Genomic DNA, 6,000 nt, shown 5'->3' on the forward strand with positions numbered 1-6,000 from the left:
GGATGTTTCACACCACTTCGTTCTTATCACTACTTCCTTCTCCCAGCTCATCAGGTATTTGAATAATGCTGTTAAGTTGGAATTATTTCTGAATCGAATTATTATAAGCTAGTAACTTTTGAGCCTGAGTCTTACCTACCCCATCCCAATCATTCATCTGTCTAAATAGTGATCAAAACAAGCATACATCTGATTGGCAGTAATATCATCTTTATCCTGCAGAACTTCAACAATTTTTTCAAATGCGGCAGAAATTGAGGCGGCATCAAGACTTACCTCCTCGAGGTCCAAAAGCCTACATATGGGTGATGTATTGTGACTCTGACATAATACTCTCATCTGTTCATGAACCATACCTCCCACTTCAATATTCCTTCTTCACAATCGATAGATCAGCTCACCTTGCCACAAACAAGTCAGATCCCAGGAAATACTGAAATAAGAAGGGCAGATCAGCTTTCAACAACCAACAGAACAAATATATTACTGTAACTACAATGACTACACCTCAATCGATTGAGCTCGCTGTCCTACCAAAGTGTAATGGAAGCTGGGAATTGGGCCCAAAAATAATTATTCATGGAACTGATTGGTTAAGTATACAATACAGGGTCAAATGTATTCATCATATTACACAATAGTAATCCCAAGTGTAAATAGTATAACTAGTACAATGTAAGGACTGCAGGTTGATATAAGGATGACTAACAGGATAAAGCTGCTAAAAGCTGAATTGCTGTGGCAATATCTTTTCAAAAACCAGTTTCCAACCTTTAACTTCCATAATATAGTTTCTGATAATCAAAGACATAACAGGATGTTATTAAGACAAGAATCTTTAAAAACACAAATACAAAATACAAAATTATTACTTTTATAAAACTGTGAAATACAGACATATATAATGAATACTAAGTAATGTTTCCTTTCTGTTGAAGCATGCCTCAACTGCTGCCACTATCCAGTCCAGTAATTGATCAGCATATAATGTGTGTATGGAGTTCATTGACACAGATCATGCCCTCATATATACATACAACATAGACACTGGTTTCATTAACCTGCAATAGGCATATGTTACACACTAGAAACAACACATATCATCAGCCTAACAAATAATACACAAGCAGTAGTATCAGACTGCTACAAAACTATTAGAGAAATCCCAGTCCATCAGTCTGGTGCATGGCGAGGATGCCTTTAGTGTTCCATTTAAGATACCATTGACATACTGCAAAGGACTGACCACTATACAGTTCTGAATCCTGTCTCCAAACTACAAACAGTCTTGGGGTACTTCACAAGGGGTAGACCATGACAAACGGCAATGAACAGTTCCAGGAGGCTTCTTCAGCAAATTCTCAGCAGAGGCACAGTATAGTCATACCTTAATTCAAATGTCAGCTTCATACATGCTTACATCACCACAAATGCAGGTATCACATTTTCCAATCAAACATTGATACTTCTGCAGTAACACTGCTTGAGCAGGGCACTGAGCATACAACTTGTTCCCAGCCAGTTCTCTTGGCCCAACAGGCATGCCTTGCCCACCACACTTCTGGCTTGCCCCACTCCAGTCAACAACCCCTTCACTCATGGCTGACCACCACGTCAGAGAACCTCTGGCACTTCGCAGCCATTAAAAGGAAACTTGTGTTACCAGTTTAAAGTACAGTACTTGAAAGATCAAAAGCACTTGAACATTTGTTTAGTGTCACAAAGTAAAACCGATCTCACATGTTGGTTTCAGTTTGTATTTGGCAGTACTTATCTGTGTTTCCTTAAAGGAAGTAAAATTAAATGTTTCATTTTTATAATTAAGTAACTGAAATTTATAAAATCCTATACAAATGAAACTCACATTTTGAAAAGATAGGAAATCTGCATTCATTAGAAAGATGCAAAAAAATAGAATATACACTGACTCAATAAAGTGTAAGGCATCTCAAGCAGTTGGTACTGGGATTACTTTTTCCACAGATGGGGAGAAACAGGGAGATGGTATGAACGGTAGACAACAAAGGTGAAAGGTACTCTGAAGCCAAAACCAAGAGAAATACACAAGCTGCAGTTGAGAACAGAAATCAAACACAGGACAGGTAAATGTCAGATATGATTTGTCTTCAATTTCTAATATATTAATGGAAAGCCATTAAAGAGAAGATATTTAACATATCAGGAAGTTAACACAATGAATAAGTTTCCAAAAACAAGAGTCCCAAAAGCTCAAATATGAAGAAATAAGAAAAAGAAGAAGGTGAAGAAATAGCATGAATTAATTAATTAATGGATGATGACTAATATGGATTGGAGAGCATATAAATGTATCTACTACAGCTGTAGGACTCCAAGCTGTTGGTGCTATGAGGAAATTAAAAAAAAAATAGTTAGGCAGTGAAATTCAAATCAAAGCTTTCCCTGATGGGTCTGGAAAAGTAATGGAGGATGTGGTTTGAGCTAAATTTGTAGTGGCATAACAAATGAAGGGCAGACAGCTGTATAAGATTCCAAAAGCTTACAGGGTCTTACAGTAGTGTTATTTATATTAGGTGAGAAAGAAGTTAGGTAATATGCCTAGGGTGGAGAGAATAGTTAGTAAGGTAATGTCTTCTCATTGTATGACCTTAGGAGATCATTTTCTTATCACAAGAGGTTGTTGATGGACTCCAAAAACCCAGTACAAGATCATGAGAAGGAGGCTGCTCACGCATTGATATTTAGATGGACAAATTTTTTTGGATAAGCTGCAGGAACTTGAATGTTCAGCATGAAAGTAGAGTTAGGTGAGGGGATGAACATTCTGCTGCTTGAGGGAATTTCAAGTGAACAGAAGTGTTTATTGCAGTCAAAGTCAACACAAAGAAGGAAAGAAACCAGAATTATTTGCATTTAATTTGGGAGTAAAATGCAGAAGATGTTCGAGTTCAAATTCACAATGGATCAAGACAGTCAAATAAGAAATGTGTTGTCTGTGGAGACCCACTAAATAAAAAGTTTTGTTTCACAATGTGGGGTAATGAGCAACTCTTACCTCTTTCTGAACATTCAGTTTTCTACACTTCCTCCATTCTAACTTCCTGGCTTCAGCAACTTTAGATTCTTTCATGCCATGAGTATGCATTTCCTACCACTTTTTTTAAAAAGCTTTGGTAAGTTGACAGTTTCATTCACCAGTAAAATTTAAATATTCACACTTAAATTTTTGACAGGGGACCATTAGAACATGGTCAAAAAACTCAGTGGCAGTGATTTTCAGTTGTACATAACTAATCATGTCACAATCACTTATCAACTGTTAGTTATTTTTAAGAAGACATTTTATCATCTTCATTTTGTGATGTTTTTATAGTTTTGTCTGATAACAGTTTCTTGCAAATCATTCTTATATTTCGTTGTATTTAGTAGTTCATATTTATCCAGGAAATGTATCTATGATACAATAAGTACCTGATGGGATTCACAATGTCCCTATGCTGCAGTGTGAAAAATTAAAAACAAGATTATGTTGAGAACATCCACATTTATGATGTTAAAATATCTTTTTCTCATGGGAATGCTTATGTCTACTTTATATTTAACATACAAAACTGTTCAAGTTTATTTTTCCACTTTATAGAGCTGTTGACCTTTCTAGATTATTCCTATTTGCTGGTGAGAGAATATTAATTTTGAGACTGACATTGTAAGAATTCAGATTTTTAACACCCAACACAAATGCTATGAACCTGCAGTTGATTATAATGCTTGTGCAGATAAATTACTTTCAGAGTTGCATGGTAGCCATTTCACTACAGTTCACACAGCATGTCATACATGGTATCTTCTAATAACACAAACAATGTCAGTTCTTGGTGATTTCCCACAGCTCCCAGTAGCATAACATAACATGCTAAACTTGTAGTTACTCTTTTACTTCAGAGTCTTTTCATCCGTGTTACCTTCCACCTTGTCCTTAAGTTTATTTTAACTTTTGAAATCTTGTATGTGCAAATGCCAAATAATAATTGTAATGGAATTGCTGTGTTTTACTACATTTCTCAGCATTATATTTCCAGTCCTCTTATTCTGTATATCCTCACTGTATGGGTTCACTATTTTACAGCTTTCAAGCTGAGAGGAAGCTTTTCTCTGATTTTTGTCAACACTGATATCATAGGAGCCAGAGTAGTAGAGCATGGTTGAGGACCATGGTTGTGTACATCATGTTGCTTTGAACACTTTACTTTTAAGCTTTTCTGCTTCTCATTGTATTTCTTTTAATAGTATTCAATGTAATTTCAACAACTTTTGTGATGAAACATTTTATATAGGTTACATACAAACAAGGTTGTTGTTCACAGTACACTGAATTTCTAGTTTATAATTTTTTAATCATTATATCCATCTCAATTCTATTCAACAGAGGTTCAGTCATGACAGAATTCATATAACAGAAGTCTCATTAGTCATGCAGTGTGATGTAAACTCTTGCTATTAGATGAAATAACAATTTTTTTCCACTTTCAGACTAATGCTGACTATTCTACATTAATGTTTTTTTTTGTGGTATACATTGATAGTTTAAAAGGCTCACTTGCATTTTCTATCTCATTTCTGTGTAAGGCTACCACTTTCTTCCTTCTCTCCCCCTTCCCCTCTTTCACACCCACCATCCACCTGCTTCTCCATGAGCCCACCTTCCATCCTCATAATTCTTGTAACAATGCTACCCAGATCTATCATTTTTATAACGCAGCTGTGTTCTGCGAGATGTTTGTGTAGAATATGATCTACAAGAGTCATACCAAATTATATATTATCTCCACTACTAATGAATTTTTTAAAACTTTGTGAATTGCAATAGCCTAAGAATACTTCTGAAAGAAATACTCTTGAAGCCATAGCAACTTTCAGAGATGAAGATTAGCTCAGAGCCTCCATTCCAGTACAGAAATTTTCAACAATATCTTTCCTTACCTTTGTATCATGCACATAGCTCTGTTTGGTTGTGATTTGTATCTAATTTAGTCTGGCATGTATTTTTACAACAAATGAACAATGACAGAAATCACCTGTCATCTCCTTGTCAATTTATAATATACTTATATTGAGCCATGTAAATTTTTCCAAACTCCGTAAAATCCCCCAAATCACCAGTGAATGTATGGAGACCTAATACATCAGTGTGACTAAATTTCAAAAAATACCATGTGTCATTAAAAGGTTAACTAATATGTTAAAAGAGTATTTACGTAATTAACTTACAATAATGTGTTCAGAGACATATGCCTAAATGATTTGTTGGGCTACAGCCACAAAAGATTTAAAAAGGCAAAGGTGCTGTGTTACTAGAATGTTAGTAAAATATAACTAAAAATGATGTAACATTTTATATAAATATCTGTAAAACATCAACAAATGGTTTTCATCATGTGAGCTTTTTAGGAGGACAGAAACTGATTGGCTGTGACAGAACATGTGTGAATGTGCAATTATATCATTTTTATGATAAATGTGATCTTCAGCAATACTGTTTGCATGTACAACAAGGAATGAGGAAACTCATTAGTCATAGCAGAACACTTTACTACTGGCAACAACTCTTGTTTCCAAGGAAGGAAATGCTTGTCTTACTTTCAGAAGATTAAATACAGTCTCCAGGTTGTTAACTGTTTTAATGTTATTTTAAAATAGCAGTTAGATTCTCATGTGTGTTCATTTTACTATTTTACATTCCTAAGTAAATATCATACACTGGAAAAAACAATTAAAACACCAAATATTTTATGTGTTTGTAATTGTCAAATTAAAGAAGTAATAGAATTAGTTTAAAACATATATTGAAGAGATATAAAGTTTAACAACAATTTTTTGAGAACTTATATATGAAATAAAAATGTTATTACTTGAAGTATCACATGTTTTCATTTCAGAAAAAATTATGATTCAGGAACACTTTTGTTGTGTCAAGGTACTTGGAGTTGTCTTTTAGGACAATAACTGCTAACTGCTGCTGCT

General features: G+C 34.5%; 1 protein-coding gene across 1 annotated transcript in view; it reads left to right on the forward strand.

Moving 5' to 3' along the window:
- Window positions 1-5,788, forward strand: part of LOC126471415 (uncharacterized) — a 491,821-nt gene extending 486,033 nt beyond the window's left edge. Inside the window, exon 16 of the mRNA XM_050099550.1 lies at window positions 1,984-5,788. The gene's annotated coding sequence lies outside the window, so the exon portion shown is untranslated. The remainder of the gene's footprint in view (window positions 1-1,983) is intronic.
- The last annotated feature ends 212 nt before the right edge of the window (window positions 5,789-6,000 follow it).

This window comes from Schistocerca serialis, chromosome 3 (assembly GCF_023864345.2).
Source record: "Schistocerca serialis cubense isolate TAMUIC-IGC-003099 chromosome 3, iqSchSeri2.2, whole genome shotgun sequence".
Classification (NCBI taxonomy): domain Eukaryota; kingdom Metazoa; phylum Arthropoda; class Insecta; order Orthoptera; family Acrididae; genus Schistocerca; species Schistocerca serialis.